The following is a 15,347-nucleotide window of genomic DNA, read 5'->3' on the forward strand; positions in this document are numbered from 1 at the left end:
CGACGCAGCTGACAGCATCTCCTGCTTTATCAGCGCAAATGTTTCAGCCCACTTTTGCTGAAAAGTATGCCGAGACATACAAGCAGTTTTATTCTCACTTACTTTGCAGAGGCCATCTATAACTCTGGCTGGTTATGGGCACCCAAAGATTGATGTTCTGGGAACTGTGCTGTTTGCTTGTTTGTTATGGAACAAGGTCTCTTTCTAGATTTGCTTTCATATTACAAAGCAAGGGGACAATATTCTGGGTGTTTCCTCAGACTTGGGTTTACTGTTCTTGATTGGTTCAGAAATCCTATAGGTCAACACATAATTGAAACAGCTTCTGGATGAAGGGATTATAGAACCTGTTAGTGCATCACCCAGGATCTCCAATCCAGTAATTGCATGTAAAATGTCAAGTGGGGTGGCATCTCTGCATTGTCCTTTGCGTAGTTAACAAGGCTCTAGTCCCAAACAGATACACATTACCAACATCTGAGTGGATTACATCTCAATTTCATTGTCTCAGTCTTCACTAAACTTGACTTACAACAAGGCTACCTGCAGATACCATTACATCCCGTGAGGGATGCCGTCAAGCTGAAGGAGGAATCCTACCGGACCCTTTTGCCCTGTGGGACTCTGGAGGGAGCTAATAGGTACCGGCAAGCCAAGCAGAATGCGTCTTCGGTGGTTGCTGAGGCAAAAACTCGGGCGTGGAAGGAGTTTGGGGAGGCCATGGAGAACGACTTTTGGACGGCTTCGAGGAGATTCTGGTTCCCTGTCTGGCATCTCAGGAGGGGGAAGCAGTGCAGTGTCAACACTGTATATGGTGGGGTTGGTGCGCTGCTGACCTCGACTCAGGACGTTGTGGGGAGAGTACTTTGAAGACCTCCTCAATCCCACTAACATGCCTTCCAATGAGAAAGTGGAGCCTGGGAACTTTGAGGTGGGCACCCCCATCTCTGGGACTGAGGTCAGTGAGGTGGTCAAAACTCCTTGGTGGCAGGGCCCTGGGGGTAGATGAGATACGCCCGGAGTTCCTCAAGGCTCTAGATGTTGTAGGACTGTCTTGGTTGACACGTCGTTGCAACATTGCATGGACATTGGGGACAGTGCCTCTGGATTGGCAGACTGGGGTGGTGCTCCCCCTCTTTAAAAAGGGGGACCGGAGGGTGTGTTCCAACTACAGAGGGCTCACACTCCTCAGCCTCCTTGAAAAAGTCTATTTGGGGGTTCTGGAGAGGAGTGTCCGTCAGATAGTTGAACCTCTGATTCAAGAGGAACAGTGTGGTTTTCGTCCTGGTCACGGAACAGTGGACCAGCTCTACACCCTTCGCAGGGTCCTGGAGGGTGCATGGGAGTTTGCCCAACCAGTCTATATGTGTTTTGTGGACTTGGAAAAGGCGTTCGACCGTCTCCCTCGGGGAATCCTGTAGGGGGTGCGCCAGGAGTATGGGGTACTAGACCCCCTGATAAGGGCTGTTTGGTCCCTGTACAACTGGTGTCAGAGCTTGGTCCGCATTGCTGGCAATAAGTCAAACCCATTTCCAGTGAGATTTGGAGTCCGCCAGGGCTGCCCTTTGTCACCAATTCTGTTTAGTAACTTTTATGGACAGAATTTCTAGGCGCAACCAGGGTGTTGAGGGGGTCGCATGCTTTACACACCCATGTTTAGCTTGCCCTGGCACTGCAAATGCTGGTCCGCAACAGCCGTTCATTTGATGAATAAATGTGGGCAGCTTGTGGTGGATTACTTTCTGTCTTGGAGTTAAAAGTCAAGGGTTCTAATGGCTGGAATATTCAAAAACAAAATATGAAATTCTTTTTAATTTTTTGATTGATTTCTGGACTACTGCAACCCAGGTTAGCCTCTGTATAAGTCTGGTTGTGACAAAAACTTACCACTCGGTAAGTGACAGTTCTTTGATCGATGGTGATCACCTGGATAGACATGTTAATGGCGGTACGGTTGGAATGATAAAGGAAATGGGTACCTGAACAATGTAAAGTAAGTCTAAAATACCTAAACAATAACTATAATCGTAATAAATGAACAATAAAACAGCGGAGAAACCGTGGATTAAATAAAAAGGCTGTAGTTATCAGCAGGGAGACGTGAATCCCGTGGTGAAGCAAGGAAGGGAATGTAGAGACTGGAGTGATGGACAGCCTTATATAGGCAGGCAGCCAACAACGTGGGAGGCGTTGGGATGGGGACTAGCGCCGCCTCACACGGTGACCGAGCTGCAGGCTATGGATGTATATATGTACGTAAGTAGGATTCAGTTAGCGTTGGGAACCCGCGTACCAAATTTCTTGAAGATGGGCCCATAAGTAACAAAGACCGTTGAAAAGTTAAATATGGGTGCCGACAGTGGCATCATACCACCGAAATAAGTACCAAATTTAAGCCTTCTACCTACATGGGAAGTTGGAGAATTAGTAACATTGGAAAGTTCAATATGGCGGCTGACAGTGGCATCATACCACCGAAATAAGTACGTACATTGGTTTCGGTTAGCGCAGGGAAGCCGCCTACGAAATTTCATGAAGATGGGGCCATAAATAAAGTTCAGCATGGCGAACATTGTCAATCGTTATGACCGTTATGCGTAGAATTTTGAAATGAAACCTGCTTAACTTTTGTAAATAAGCTGTAAGGAATGAGCCTGCCAAATTTCAGCCTTCTACCTACACGGGAAGTTGGAAAATTAGTGACGTTGGAAAGTTTAATATGGCGGCCGACAGTGGCGTCATACCATCAAAATAAGTACGTACATACATCGGTTTTGGTTAGCGCAGGGAAGCCGCCTACCAAATTTCGTGAAGATGTGGCCATAAATAAGAAAGTTCAACATGGCAGATGTTGTTGAACGTTATTGACCATTATGACCATTACATGTAGAATTTCGAAATGAAATCTGCTTAACTGGTAAGTAAGCTGTAAGGAATAAGCCTGCCAAATTTCAGCCTACTACCTACACGGGAAGTTGGAGAATTAGTGATGAATGAGTCAGTGAGGGCTTTGCCTTTTATTAGTATAGATACTTCTGTAAGTTGTGTCTACATTAGACATACCTGTACATAAATGAAAGACTTGGGTGTGTGTATGGGGCAGTCAGCTCTGCTTACACTCAGCCACAGCCACTAGATGGCGCATGCATGCACTGTTAATTTTTTTTCAGTGCTTGCATGCACCTCAGGTTCTCACTATGAAAGGTGTGTGTGTCAACCACAGCCATGGTAGTTGGTGTGAATTCTATGAAAGATGTAGAAGCTTATACTAGTGACTTGCATTTGTTGACATGGCACATGCATGCCTGTCACTTCTCATTCAGCCCAAGCAGACAAAGCACATTGTAATTTCACAGAATGAGCTAGCATACATTTGCTTGAGACCGGTTCCAGTCTGTCCCACTCAATTTGTGCCACAACTACACTCTACCACACGTCTGTCTCGAACAAGATACAACCTGTCCCGGCCCACTTACCTGATGCCTCTGCAAATTCACCAATATAATAAAACTGCTAGGGAGTCTTCGGATCATCTTTTGTCCCAAAGGCCACACACAGCTAGTTGTGTGAGTGTGTGTGTGTGTAAAATTCAGCTATATAGGTATTTATTTTCTGGTTCTTGTATTAGTTATCATAATATGGTGTCATACACATGCGAGTAGGAGGCAGCTAAAGGGCTCAAGTAATACCACATCAGACTAGGGGGCGGCGGGGTACACTGACGGTCTTTCTGCCTTCCTTGCAGACCCTTCCCAGAAATCCTGCAGAGTTTTGACGCCTTCGATGACATCACTTCTGGTTCCAGTGCATTAGATGAGGTCACTCCCGGTGCCAGCATATCGAATGATGTCATTTTCGTTTTGGGGTTTGGTGGGGGCGCATGACAACATCACTTCTGGTTTCGCCCTCTGGATGATGTCACTTCCTATATGGGCCTTTTAAAGCTACTATCTTGCCTTTGTTTAATCAGTTCTGTTTTGGACTCAGTCTTGCAAATAACTCTCTTTGAGACTTTAACCTTTTTGCAGCCAGGACATATTATATGGGTGGCTGCCCTAAACCTTTATAATGTCTGGTGTCTTATTGTGTCTTATAGTGGGGGACATGGAATGAATTTCATAGATGTGACCCCAGTAGTAGGAAGGGACTGGAGGGCAAGCTGGACAGTCAGTTTATAGAGAGCATTCAGATACAGTGGAGGCAAGTGACAAACCCTCTGTGAAGCCAAAGTTCTCATCCCCTCCTGCTAGTGTCCCTGATACCTTGCGACAGTTATATAATATTACAGGGAAGCTAGGAACCCAGGAAGGCGATTATGTTGCCAGCCAGTTATTGGTTACTAGAATATTTGACACTCAGTTTCTTGACTTCTCTGTCTGCTGGCAGACCTGAAACCCTGTCTAATACTCTTGATCTGTCAAAATGAAATTGCAGTGAAGCCAGGCAGGACAGAACCACCAGTGTTCAGAGGAGATGAATCAGATAAACACACAATACAAGAAAGGATAGACCTCTTGGAAGTGTATCTACGTAATAAGAGAGGCACTGTCTCGGAACAAGCGGATGAGGTGCTGAGCATCTGTTGGGATGAGTTAAAAATAATTGTCAAAGATGGGTTGAAGTGTAATATGATCCCAGATAGTGTTTTGCACCCTGAAGTAATTTATGAAATATTGAAGTATTTTAGCAAGAATCCAGTGTTAAGGGCAACTTTTATGCCACACAGCCAAGCAATGCTGAGAGTCCTGTAGATTACTTGATTTGGCTGAACATGGTAGCTGGATGTGCTGACAAACAGTTGGGGAAGAAAGGAGAAAAGATGGAACGCATGCCTACAGAGATTGCTTTGATATTCATAAGAAATCTGATAAGGAATATCTTTGGTGATTATAGTTTCTTAACATTATTATGTTTCCTTAATGATGTACAGATTTTTGCCCCCAAAGAGGCAGAAGCCATCAATAGACTTGTAATGGTTTTTAGTAGGTTAAGTGAGTATGTTCTAAAGATGACCCCCATACAAATGTCATTTCCTTTGGCGCAGCATTCGATTTTTAGGCCATGTTGCATTTACTGCTCTGACTGAATCAGATCTTATGTCAGAAGACAGGGTCACCCTTTCAGTAGAATCATCTTTCCCTTATAAGTTTAATGTATTACCAGTGCCCCTGTTTGCCTTGACAGCTCTGGTAACAGTTTAAAAGGGTAAATCTAAGAGTGCTGCTGTCTTCAAGAGACTTAGTCCAAGTGATTGGACTCTGGAGCACAACAGAGCACAGCAGCACGTTTAGTGATGTTAAGGGTGCCCTGCTGAATTCAGTAGTATTGGCTCGGCCTGATTTTGACCACTCTCTTTAATTCTCTCAAATGCTGCCTCACTCGATGGTTTGGGTGCAGCACTTTCTCATCCCTGAAGTGGGGAGTAAGGTGCATCCTATTGCTTTTACAAGCAAAGCATTAAATCCCGCACAGATTAAATATCCTGCTCCTCAGTTGGAATTTTTAGCACTGAAATGGTTGCTCTGTGATAAATACAGTAATTGGTTTAAGGGTCTTTCTTTTACTGTTTGAACAGATAATAATGTATTAATATATTCTTACCCAGTCCAAGCTAAATGCCTGTGAACAACATTCAATGTCCAAGTTAGCAACCTACAACTGTGACATTCAGTATATTCCATGCAGCAATAATGTAGTTACAGGTACTCTGAGTAGACAACCATTTTTAAAAGCCAGAGTTGGTCAAAGGCTTCTTACTGAACCTTATGAGGCTCTGCTTAATACAGCACATCAGATTACAGATGATGCCAACAGAATATGTCCTGAGCACCAGCTGCCAGCAACTGCAACAGGTGGGGTTTGATCTAGAAGTGAGGCACTACTCACTTAGTAATGAGGAAATTCAAGCAATGCTAAATGGTCAGGTTGAGTGGAATGAGGGAACAAGAGCGAGAGTAACCTCTTGGCTTGTCCGAGGTGTTCAGCAGTTAATCCCAGAAGGATAAACTGCAGAAAGGTAATGTTTTGCCAAGTGTCCTTTATTATGTGGCCCAGGAAAGGAAACCATCCAGGAGAGACTGTTAACTTTATTCCACTGTCTTAATATCTTCTGGACCTCAAACATCTGCTTAAGCTACTAAATGGGATATCGTACAGAGTGATTAAGCATCCTTTGATGGGTAAGAGTCTTCACCAGTATGTTGTCCCTGCCTCATTAGTTAAAAAAACTCTGCAGGGTGTGCATGATGGAGGACATCAAGGACAATATAGAACCCTATACCTGACAAGACAAAGGTTCTTGTCAGTGAATATGGAATGCAATGGCAGGGGTATGTCAGGTCCTGTAAGTGGTGAGTAGTAAACAAGACACCAGAATCTGAGGGTAGAACTGCTGTAGACAAAATGCAGACCATTAGCCCTCTAGAATTAGTATGCTTAGATTTTTGTTGTGCAGAAGATTCGCATGGGAGGTTAATGAATGTTTTGGTTCTTACTTATATTTTTGTGAAAGTTGAACATGACTGTCAGTCAACATGTTTTCTTGAAGTCGCATTTTATACAAGAAATCCTGGGCTCTCACAAATTCAAAAAGTTAAAATTTTCGGAGTGTAAATACAGTATGTTAATATGCAATATTCCTTATAGATATAATCTTCTAGTTTGTGTGCACCAATATGGATGGACTAGAAGACAAAACTTTGGTGAAATCTTTAATTGTGTATAGTGTCTCTCACAGTTTCAACGTGGGTTTTTAAAAAATGTTCAGGTCTTTGTCAGTTATTAGAATTATCTATACTAATAAAAGACAAAGCTCTCACTCACTGACTCACTCACTGACTGACTGACTGACTCATCACTAATTCTCCAACTTCCCGTGTAGGTAGAAGGCTGAAATTTGGCAAGCTCATTCCATACAGCTTACTTACAAAAGTTAAGCAGGTTTCATTTTAAAATTCTACGCGTAACGGTCATAACGATTGACAACGTTCGCCATGTTGAACTTTATTTATGGCCCCATCTTCACGAAATTTGGTAGGCGGCTTCCCTGCGCTAACCAAAACCAATGTACGTACTTATTTTGGTGGTATGATGCCACTGTCGGCCACCATATTGAACTTTTCAACGGTCTTTGTTACTTATGGGCCAATCTTCAAGAAATTTGGTACGCGGGTTCCCAACGCTAACTGAATCCTACTTACGCATATATATATCGTCCATAGCCTGCAGCTCAGTCACCGTGTGAGGCGGCGTTGGGTCCCCCATCCCAACGCTTCCCACGTTGTTGGCTGCCTGCCTATATAAGGCCGTCCGTCACTCTGGTCTCTACATTCCCTTCCTTGCTTCACCACGGGATTCACGTCTCCCTGCTGATAACTACAGCCTTTTTATTTAATCCACGGCTTCTCCGCTGTTTTATTGTTCGTTTATTACGATTTTAGTTATTGTTTAGGTAATTTAGACTTACTTTACATTGTTCAGGTACCCATTTCCTTTATCATTCCAACGTACCCCCATTAACATGTCTATCGAGGTGATCACCATCGATCAAAGAACTGTCACTTACCGAGTGGTTTCCATGCCCAGAGATGGCACCTACCTTTTCCATTCTCTGTGTTACATATTGCACGGCCATATTGGGCTCACTCTTGATATCCGGAGAAACATTGTGTCTTATGTATTGAATGGCTGGGACAGGTTCAAGGTGTGGACTGTGTGTACAGGAGATAATTATACTACACAGGAGCACTAGAAGAGTGAAATGTTTAAGCCCTTCACCTATGGTTCTGCATGTGAGTTGATTGCTGCCACTGAATTGTTCGGTTGTCGCTTTCAAGTGTACCGAAATGGCCAAATATTTTACACCTTTCGACAACTGCCAATGCCTCTTAAACTTCTTAGATTCACAGGTGACAATTTCAGTAGTGGACACTTTCATGTTTATGAATGTTTAAACTCTCAAAAGCTGGATGTGAAGTTATCGATGAAACCGGTTGTATGCTTACAACACTTGACAGATGCCGAATGTCACTTTAACACAAGTCCTGCAAATACTGTCGTCATTGAAACAAACCATGAAACTCAAACCGATTATGACAGCAGCAATCCAAGCTGTGAGATTTCAAACAAGATTACTTTTCACATGGCCAACTGTACGTTGCATGCTCAAGAGTAAGCTCAGCGCACAGCTTGGTCATATTACAACTAGAGGGCCGAACTCAAAATGTGGTATACAAAGAGATCCTTAACAAATAATTATTGGTATATTTTCCCTCAGTTTAAAAAGGTTTAATTTTCTTCTTACGGGTATTTTGCTAGTTAAAGTATATTATGAGACGAGCGGCCGGGCAAGAGGAAAAGAGGAAGGCCTAAGAGAAGGTTTAAGGATGTGGTGAGAGAGGATATGCAGGTGATGGGTGTAACAGAACAAGATGCCGAGGACAGGAAAACCTGGAAAAAGATGATCTGCTGTGGTGACCCCTAACGGGAGCAGCCAAAAGAAGAAGAAGATTATGAGAAGAGCCTGAAAAGATCCAGAATTCAGAAGAGCCAGTTAAGATGGTTTTAGTTAACTTGTGAATATAACCCCATGTGTGCTTACTATGGGCACAATCATCAAAAAAGAAATACAGGATTAACCAGATAGATTATAACAGGTGGGATGATTTGATTAACAGGATAAATGAGTAGAAAAAAATGTTTGTGTCTTTTTGTACTAGCGAATACTACCACCTTCGCAGCAGTGTCGCTCCACAAATATACATTTAATTAGATGGTGTTGCCATTGCTGGAAACATCCCTGGAACCCTGTTTCTGGCATACCCTTAAATTATTTTGTCTAATTATGCTGGATGTCAAAAAGGTCTGAAAAGCTTCATCCTTTCATGGCAGGTTTTATTTTTGGGAAGACCCAAGATGGATAGGGTGGATGATCCAATTTGGTAATTGATTTCTTAGCCAGGAAATTGCGAACACTAAGTACATCATGACTTTGTCATGATGGATGATTCACTTCTGGGTTCTCGTTCATATCTTCTCGCTCCTCCTTCACTCAAAGACACTTGAATTTTTTATAGCATCTTCACCATACAACACTTTCAACAGATACAAAATTTTAGTTAGTTAGAATGTTTGCAGCATGGACAAGTCTACAAAGCGGTTCCGTGAATTTGTCATGTCTTGAATTTTCCATATGACCTGTTAATTTCTCTTGAGAAGCTTAAGATAGTTGCTGGGTATGCATACATACTACTTCAGCCTGTGAAGATTGTCAGGAATTGACTGGGACTCTGCTCCTAGCCATTGTGGTTCCATCTGACTTGCCCTTGGCCTGTCCTATCATTGTCTGTTGCCATACAATATGTAATGGGATGGTCCAAAAGGAGAAAGAAAAAGCCTCTCATTCTGCTACCATGTCCCATCACCTGGCTGCCACTGTATTACTTAAGTCTAAACCTTTGTTCTTGAAATTGGAATATTACATTTTTTATAATTTATTTTTTTTGTGGAAACAGGTTTTCGTCCAATGCTGAGCCTAAGACCTTGTTAACAATTTTGTCTTGCATTTCAGTTTTACAATTAAAAAATATACTGAACATGTATTATGTAAAAATAAAACCAAGGCCACAAGGTTTTTACTTAAAAGCACAGCCTAAAATAAACCTGCCATGTACAGAAATATAATGTGTGTGGGATCTCCCCTTTTAAGTCTCTCTCATACATAAATTGCAACCCACAGATATTCCATCTTTCAAGTGCAAAGCATTTTCAATCGCAAATGTCAAAATGGACAAACCAATTCTCTTTTTTAATTCTAAAACTAAAAAATGTTTTAAAAAAATGCATTGGCCAACGTGGAAGCCGTTTCTGGTATTTAGCTTCACTTGAACATCATCATCTTGGTTAATCTTTCAAGAACCCTATGGTTGTGCTGAAAGCTGGATGACATTCATCCGTGTAAGCCACCTCATAGTCTGCCTGCATATTTACATTGGAAAGGAACCTTACTGGTGTATTAACTGTGGGAAGACTGTGGTCTTCGGGCACCATTGATAACTTCCCACTGCACTAAACCCCAGGCTTGCAAGGAGTTAAAAGTAATTTGGAAATTCACATGCAAACAGAGGCCATAAGTTTTCCAAAGCCTTATGCTACAAGTACAGTGTTAAGAAGGGAGCAGGCTGAGTTCCTCCTTTGGCAGCAAGCCATTAATTCGTTGAGTATGAAACACCATCACTCCATTTTTATAATTGCTTTGTCTACAAGTTCACCCTGTTAGGGTTAATATGACAAAGATTGCTTGTGTTTAAGAGTAAAACTCTTCTTGTGTTTCTAATAGTTTAAAACTAGCTAACAAAAAGGCTTACAATCTGTTCTAGCTAAGGTTATTATAGTTAATGAAAACTAAAATAAAAACTGAAACTTATTAAAAAAACATTTTTGTAAATTGAAATTAAATAATTAACAAAACCGAAATGAAAAAATAAAACTAAATAAAACTATTAAAGTAGCTGGAAAGACTAACTGAAATAAAATAATAATTTACTAAAAATATTTTTAGTTTTCATGTTTGAATGAATATTCTTGCCATTAGTCTTTAACCCTTGTGACTTTTAACTCTAAAACAGAAAGTAATCCACCATGAGCCCACCCGCATATATTCATCCAGTGAACGGTGGCTGGTGAAGGAGGGCGGATGTTCACACAGCATTTGCGGTGACAGTGCAAGCTGAATACGCGCACATAAAGCGTGTGGAACAAAGCAATTTACTGTGCCGCCTTTCTTTGTGCTTGTTGTATATCAAGATGTAATTCAAACACTTGAAATCAGAATGTGATGGTCAACAAAACCTTTACTGTATGGACAGAAAAATCACAAGTGAGTAACGTTTCAGTTTATTTCCCGGTGGCTGCTTATCGTTGACAATAATTAACCTACCACTTCAACTGCCGCACAGGAGAAACCCTTTTTGAAAATAAAATGACACTGACTGAGAGACTTAGTAGGTCATCATACTCGATTAGCATATTGTTACTGACCAATCACTTTTGCTTTAAAAAAGTCATTTAACAATGAAGAGATACAAACCTGAGTTGGCAATGTCCCTACTGAACTACAGATAGGTAGGCAAAGAGTCATCCAACTGGTGAAAAGCTAAACATACTAATGTGTTTTTGTATTCTGCATTTATTAAATTTATTTTTTTAGTTTATATTCACAGCTCATAATATCTGACATTGTGAAAATAATCCAGTAGCAGAATTATGTTTTAAAATATTTGTCCCCCCTTTTACAATTTTTCTTTCTCTCTCAAGTTGAAGTATCATGTTCTTTTTGTTCTTAACATCAGCCCTATTGCACATATTGCATACCAGGGATTTTTCCTATCTTGCATCCAAACCTGCTGGGGTAGGCTCGAGGTTTCCTGCAGTCCTGCTGTGGATAAACAGGTTTAGATAATGCATATATTGTTTTTAATCTCAGATGCTGTCTCTGTCATTTTGTGCCCATCCATACACCTATTACATACTCTTGCCCTGCTCATTAAGGGTTTACAGTTCTTATACATGGGCTATTCAAGTCTCACTGCCACTAACCTTGACACTAAATGTGTGTTTTTCTTTGTTTCCCTCAATACAGCTAGGCAAAGTCTGCACACTCATTCAAGCTTGAGAGCCCTGTTCTTTCTAAGCCCTCATGATTTTCATAATCACACCTGTCAGAAAACAGTAGCATCTATTTTCTGATTTTTGAAATCTTTTCAGGCCTGCTGGGGGAAAAATTATGTCTATAAATTGTATGTGCCTGTGATCAATCAGAGATCAATATGGCTGGTAGAAAATAACAAAGCATGATATGGGAGATTGTTGAATGCAATATTGAAGGCATTCATTATAAGCACATTGTCTTGGAGCAGGATATATTGTGTATTGTAGACATTTAGAGTAAAAAAAACCTTCAAACCTTAAAATTCTCCTAAATTCCATTATAAATTGGCCCATTCTGGGCAATAAAAGGAAAAGATTAAAGGTGCCAAGAGTCAGCGCACAGTTGTTCAGCACAAATGACATAGAAAATGTTTTTTAAAATTATACAATTGTTAATATTCCATATCTGGTTTTGATTGTGCTTGTTTTAATTAGGCAAAAACTAAACCAGATAGTAAACCATGTAATGTAGTAAGCTTCCACTAAGATTATATCCAAATCTGTTAAGTGTATACTTCTATCTGATTGTGACACAAAACCAAGCTGCATAGTAGTTACATGCCATAATTGTTAAAATTAAAACTGAAACTAATAGATATAAAAATAAAATAGAAATGTCTTTGTGAAATAAAAACTAAATTAAAACTAAAAATAAACAATGAAGGAAAACTAAAATGAATTTCAAAGTAAGGTGAGAAAAATATAGAAATAAAAACTAATATAAAAAGGCAAAACTATAATAACCTTGGTTCTGGCTTTAATTCATTAACAAGGTATTAACTTCTCCACATGGATCAAAAATATGATGATGCGACTGCAGTATGAAACAGCTTAATTAATAATAAATAATGACCAGTTCTTGACTCTGTCAACAGTGATGTCAGAATCTCATGAGCTACGAGCAAAACATTAAGGGTCCTATGGACTGGGATGTTGAGAGGCTGTGTTGGTTTGAAACTGTCAGCAGAAACGAAGAGTATGTGCCATTTCACTCTATGCAAGGATGACCTCATTATGGTGGTATGTATATAACATTTTCATTCAATGTTGTTGTGTTTGTTTTTTTTAACATTGGGCACACAGTATATAAAATCATATTTTTAGTGTTTTAAATATTTGGCTCATGAAGGATTGCTGTTGATTATGCAGTACATTAGGAAGGCAACAGCGCTTTAGTCAAAGAGTTCATTTTGCAAAAGCTGGTCCTTGTCTTGAGCCATCTGCTCAGTTCAAAATATGTGTGGTTTTCTCATGTCTGTCAGCTTTAACCCAGTTTCAGTTTCTTCTATTGCTTTATTTTCACTGTTGTGTCACACTGCACAGAGTATTTCAGTTTCTTAACAGCTAGTTTTGGACATGTTGCAAATGATGTGTATAAACCTGCCTACAGGATGCTTTGGCCAAAAACCAAACACTTATTTAGTTATTCTCTGCCAGAATGTGGAGGTGTTGGAACTGAAGAGTTGTACCACTTTGCAGGAGCAAGACCAGAGAAGAGCTGGGAAATTGGGTAATACAATTTACTGAATTTTAGCGCTTGATGTTTCACATTCACCAAAAGAGCGCAGCATTTTAAGTATTAGATCATGGATATTATTATTATGAACAGCATTGTGTAGTCATTTTAGTAGTAGTAGGTAGCTGTCAGAGATTCAGCATTTCAGGTTCAAATTCCACACTAGATTCTTGTCCATATGAAGTTTACATGCTCTGCTTGTGTCTGCATGGATTTACCTCCCACATCCCCAAAGATGTGCATGTTAAGTTACACAGTGGTACCAGAATGGAGTGAGTGAGTGAGTGATGGACTGGCACCCTGGTCCTGAACCAAATGTTTTGTTTAATCATGTTAGTAACAATATAAGTTGAAAGACTTACTAAAAATGAAAAACTATGTAGATTATTATGAAGAATGAACATCTAGGGCAGTAGGTATTTGCTAAGAAAGGACATTTTGATATATCAATGTTTAGGTGTAATAATCACACAATAGAAAAACTAAATACCCCAAAATCTCACATCTTTGATTGAAATTTGGTAACATTAATTAGCTGATACATGCTTTTTTTGTTGATATTTGTCATTAAAAATGCTCTATCTAGCTATTGGGATGTTGTAATGCACTGTGCCCTCCATTTTTCCACAGTGCTCATGCATGGAGAAATGGGATGTGCCAGTTTATGCCAAATAAGACCATCTTCAGAAGTGAAATTAAAATAGCAAAGTTCGGTGAAGCTCAAAGAATGTCTGTGAGCGTAGTCAATTTCATGAAAATGATCCAATAAGAAAAATATTTAATGTAAGTATTATCCCTCCACCTCTTCTTATCTTCAACCTTCTGTAAATGCCAAAGTAAGGACTACATTTACCATCAGCCAGTGTGCAGCTCAAGGTGATTTCATCAACATTCACAAAGTTTAAAATAAAGTATTGACAAATGTGGGATGTCATCAAATGTAGGAACTGCTGCAATTTTTTTCCCTCAACCACTTTGGGATAGCAAGTTTATTGTCTCACTGGATCGCAGCATTTAGAGCAGTGTTTCTTAACTGTTATGGCCTTGGGACCAAGTTTTACTTTTTACAGACCCCTTATGACCCACAGACGACATTTGAAGGAGAATCATTTCCTCTTCATGAATTGTGTGCTCTTAGAAGAGTGATGGGAAAGGGATTCCCTTTGGTGAAAAGAGCAGTTAGGGAAAAATCTTGTACAGCGTTGTTGATTGCTTCAGTGGACCTGGGGTGTCTCGCATATGCCAATAAATCTGAGAAACTGATTACACTGCATTTTTTTTATCCGTGCATAGCATTACATTTTGAAAAAGCCAATACTTTTGTCCACCTGCATAATGTCATTATTGTCTACCAATCAACAATTAGGATTAATAATAATAATTCATTTTATTTGTAAGTCACTTTACATTTGTAGTAAACCTCAAAGTGCTACAAAAAAAATGTAAACAAACCCATAACAAGATAAAAACAAAGATAAAACAGTAATTAGAGGCAATTTTGTTCATATGCTTTCCTAAATAGAAAAGTCTTTAACTGTTTTTTTAAAACAGACCACAATCTGCTGTGTTCTCAGGTTCTCTGGTAGGCTATTCCAGAGCCTTGGAGCAGCAGCTGCAAAGGCTTGGTCACCCCATTGTACGAAGTTTGGTCACAGGGGGGCAAAGGCAGTAGGTATTTGCAAGATGAAGGTTTCTTGTAATGGATTGTAATATAAGGAGTTCCTTAAGGTATTGTGGAGCATATCCATTAATACACTGATAAGTGAGCAAAGAGAGTTTGTATTCAATACAGAGGTGAATAGGGAGCCAATGAAGTGACCGAAGGTTTGGTGAAATGTGTTCATATTTCCGCACCCTCATTAGGATCCTTGCAGCACTATTTTGGATTTGTTGAAGGCTGGGGATCCTGCAGCGCCAGTTCTGCTTACCAAAAGTGGCCCACTAGGCACTCGGCATTCCACGCCGTGGCTCCACGCCAGCGAGCCGGGCTTCTTACCCATTTAAAGTTTGAGAATAGGTTGAGATTGTTTTGGCCCCAAGGCCTCTTATCATTCGCTTTACCAGATAAAAGTGCATGCCAACGAGTGCCAGCTATCCTGAGGGAAACTTCGGAGGGAACCAGCTA

Source organism: Polypterus senegalus, chromosome 13 (genome assembly GCF_016835505.1).
Source record: "Polypterus senegalus isolate Bchr_013 chromosome 13, ASM1683550v1, whole genome shotgun sequence".
Classification (NCBI taxonomy): domain Eukaryota; kingdom Metazoa; phylum Chordata; class Cladistia; order Polypteriformes; family Polypteridae; genus Polypterus; species Polypterus senegalus.